Raw genomic sequence first — 4,524 nt, forward strand, 5'->3', positions numbered from 1 at the left:
AGACGCTGCATCGCAATGCAGCATCCATGACTGAGATTGGGAGGAAGATTGGCGACGGTGTTGCAACGGAGCATCCATGGCGATGCTAGCCGGTGATGGTGCTGCAACACATCCATGGCGCTGCTCGCCAGCGACGGTGCTGCAGCGCAACATCCATGGCGATGCTCACTAGTGCCGGTGCTTCAATGGAGCATTGCTAGGACATCGGTGTTGCGATGAAGCATCATCGGAGCCGGTGCTTCAATGGAGCATCATCGGGTGCCGCCGGTGTTGCGATGAAACATCATTGAGCCGCCGCTTTATCAGTGGAGCATCGCCGGACCATGGGGGTGCTTCTGTGGAGCATCGATGTGGCCGGGAATTGATACTCTGGTGACGGGCGCTGCTGCTCCGACGAGTGAGAAGGAAGATGAGCACTGCCAGCCAGAGGAGGAAGAAGCAGCACGCTGAGAGCAATGGCGGAGCTTGCAGCAAACAACTGGGCGGGCCACAGTGCAAAAGAATGCTATTAACTGACTTTTCTGGGTCTATGGGCTGACTGTATTAGAGGCAAAATGCCACAAAGCTGGGCGGGCCATGGACCATGTAGCCTTGCAGTAGCTCCGCCACTGGCTGCGAGCAGGCGATCGAACGGCCACGCGCAGTACATCGGACTTTTCTAAAATCAACCGGCTGATTTGTAGTAGCGCTAAATTTTTAGGCCGTTTTAGGCCAGGAGGATGCGGTCTGTTCTCCACTCGCATGATTGTAGGGCGTTGTGTATGAGCTCGGATCATGGGATGACACGGTCGATAGTGGAGCACATGGCACAACATGTTTGTTTTCCAATAGAACAGAGAGAAGAAGAAACATGAGAAAAGCTGCAAGTTGTTGGCAGCGCAAAATATTACTCCACACTCTCTTGCTCGTTCATAGTTTAGGGATAACAATTGGCATCAGAGCCTCATTTCGGTGGCAAGTTGAGCGGCATCAATGGAATGCCGCATCCGGCTCCAACATACCACCGCTACAGGAGCGACGCTCGCCGAGCCATGGGCGCAGCATGCCATGGCGTGGTGATGACGACGGGGTCTTGATGCAGCAGGTCATGCGCGAGCCGGCGGCGTGACACCAACCTCACCTTCGTGATGCTCACCCGCTCAAACTACTTTGCCCGAGTGCTGGTGATGATGGTGAACATGCATGTTGCAATTCTATGGGACGTCATCGAGGATGACGCCGCGCCTCACAAGGATGACCCGCAAGTCGTGGCGGTGCTAATACGCTTCACTCTGTCAAAGATGCACAACATGCTCGCTCAAAGGACGAGCGCCAAGGACGCGTGGGCTGCAATCTAGACTCATCACCTCGCCAGTGACCACATGCGTGTGGCGAACGCGCAATGTCTTCGGGCAGAGTTTGAGATGTTCTCCTTCAAGGATGATGAGTGCATCAACAACTTCGTGTTGCCTGAGTCGTGGGCTTCCTCACTAACGAGTGAAAGTGCAACTATCCCTGGGTGGTTTTGGTAATTTCTAACAACATATAGCTCATTGAGCTAATGCTATTCCAAGATGAGTATTTCAGCAAAGCTCAATGGTTGACATGGCATGGATTAGAAAGTGGACCCTTCAAAATGCTAAGGATAAAAGATTGGCTCAAGCCCAAAGCACAAGACTCTACATTTTCTATTTTAATGATCCAAGATCACATTGAGTCTATAGGAAAAGCCAATACTATTAAGAAGGGATGAGGTGTTGCTTAATGAGGTGCTTGCTCAAAATGCTTAGTGATATGCTCCAAAACCCTCCACTACTTTCTCATATCCACATATGTCCCACACCAAATATCCAACTCGGCCCCATCGATTCTTTCTATCTGGCGTCACCGAGTTCAGTTGACATAGCCACTGCCAGAAACCCTAGTCTTTTCGGTCTCACCGATAGGGATCTCGGTCTCACTGAGATGAGATTGTAATCTTTCTGTTTCCCTTAGTAACACTTCGCTCCAACCGAGATGAGCCATCGGTCTCACCGAGATTGCAATGTAAACTCTTCGTTTCCCTTTCGTAACACTTCGGTCCAGCCGAGATGAGCGAATCGGTCCCGCCGAGTTTGCCTGACCAACTCTGTGTTAGTCCATTACCAAAATCGGTCTCACGGAGTTTGTGTAATCAGTCTTACCGAGATTACGTTATGCCCTAACCCTAACGAAATCGGTCCCACCAAGTTGACATGTCGGTCCCACCGAGAATCCTAACGTTCACATTTTGAACTAAATCGGTCTGATCGAGTTTCATGATTCGGTCCCACCGAGTTTGGTGATTTGTGTGTAATGGCTAGATTTTGTGTGGAGGCTATAAATACCCCTCCACCCACTCTTCATTCGTGGAGAGATCCGTCAGAACATGCCTACACTTCCAATACACATTTTCTGAGAGAGAACCACCTACACTTGTGTTGAGGTCAAGATATTCCATTCCAACCACATAAATCTTGATCTCTAGCCTTCCCCAAGTTGATTTCCACTCAAATCTTCTTTCTACCAAATCCAATCCTATGAGAGAGAGAGTTGAGTGTTGGGAAGACTATCATTTGAAGCACAAGAAAAAGGAGTTCATCATCAACACACCATTTGTTACTTCTTAGAGAGTGGTGTCTCCTAGATTGGCTAGGTGTCACTTGGGAGCCTCCGACAAGATTGTGGAGTTGAACCAAGGAGTTTGTAAGGGCAAGGAGATCGCCTGCTTCGTGAAGATCTACCCTAGTGAGGCAAGTTCTTCGTGGGCGACAACCATGGTGGGAAAAACAAGGTTGCTTCTTCGTGGACCCTTCGTGGGTGGAGCCCTCCGTGGACTCACACAACTGTTACCCTTTGTGGGTTGAAGTCCCCATCAACATGAATGTACATAGCACCACCTGTCGGAACCACGCCAAAAATCTCCGTGTCAACATTACGTTTGCTCCCTCAAACTCCTCTCTTTACCTTCATATGCAATTGTTTTACATTCCGCTGCTATACTCTTAGAATTGCATGTGTAGGTTGATTACTTGTTTGTGCTAAGTTGCTAAAATCTGCCAAGAACTAAAACTGGGAAAAGGCTAGATTTTTATTTGGTCAAGTAGTCTAATCACCCCCTCTAGACATACTTTCGATCCTACAAGTGGTATCAGAGCTTTGGTCTCCATTTGCTTTGATTTCCATAGATTTTGGTGGTCATAGCCTTGGTTTCACAACCTAGGAGAGTATGGCGTCTAGCGAGGGAAATTACCATCGTAGAGGTCCTTACTTTGATGGTACAAATTTTGCTAGTTGGAAGTATAAGATGAAAATGCATATTCTTGGACATAACCCCACCGTTTGGGCTATTGTGTGTGTTGGCTTGCAAGGTGAATTCTTTGATGGGAGAGAACCAAACCGTGAAGCTACCGCGGAAGAGTTGAAGATGCTACAATACAATGCTCAAGCTTGTGATATTCTCTTCAACGGATTGTGCCCCGAAGAATTCAACAAAATCAACCGTCTTAAGAATGCAAAGGAAATTTGGGATACTTTGATTGACATGCATGAAGGTACCGACTCCGTCAAGGAATCCAAATTGGATGTGCTTCAAAGTCAACTTGACAAGTTCAAAATGAAGGATAGTGAAGGTGTCGCTGAAATGTATTCTAGGCTTGCTCTCATCACAAATGAGATTGCCGGCTTAGGAAGTAAAGAGATGACCGACAAATTCATCATCAAGAAGATCCTAAGAGCCTTGGATGGAAAATATGATACCGTGTGCACATTGATCCAAATGATGCCCAATTACAAAGATCTCAAGCCAACGGAAGTCATTGGAAGAATTGTTGCTCATGAAATGTCACTCAAGGATAAGGAAGAGCTTCACAACAAGTCAAGTGGTGCTTACAAAGCCTCATGTGATGCTCCCACATCATCAAGCGAGAAACAAACCTTCAATAAAGAATTGAGCCTAATGGTAAATAACTTCAACAAGTTCTACAAGAGTAGAAGCAAAGAAAGAAATTCCAAGTCAAGGTCCTACAATGACAAAAGATCTTCTAGTCGTGAGCGTAATTGCTACAATTGTGAAAGACCCGGACACTATTCCAATGAGTGTACGGCTCCCTACAAAAGAAGAGAAGATTCCCCCAAAAGAAGTAGAAGAGAAGAATCACCACCAAGAGAAAGGAGTAGTAGAGATGATCGTTATGAACGAAGACCCTCTCGGAGAAGCAATGATTCGGAAAGGAAAGAAAAGTCATCAAGGAACTACACAAAAATAAGACATCAAGCTCATGTTGGTGAATGGGTATCCGACTCCGACTCCGACAATCACTCCGAAAGAAGTTATTACTCCTACTCCGAATATACTCAAGATGAAGGTGTTGCCAGTCTAGCACTTGTGTCAACCAACTCCTATGACATATTTGACTCACCAAATGAAGGAATTGGAAGGTGCTTCATGGCCAAAGGTCCAAAGGTAACACACACCGAGTATGTTGATTTCAATAGTGATGAAGATGATTTGCTAGGTGATGATGA

The sequence above is a fragment of the Triticum dicoccoides genome, chromosome 5A, assembly GCF_002162155.2.
Source record: "Triticum dicoccoides isolate Atlit2015 ecotype Zavitan chromosome 5A, WEW_v2.0, whole genome shotgun sequence".
NCBI classification, from domain to species: Eukaryota; Viridiplantae; Streptophyta; class Magnoliopsida; order Poales; family Poaceae; genus Triticum; species Triticum dicoccoides.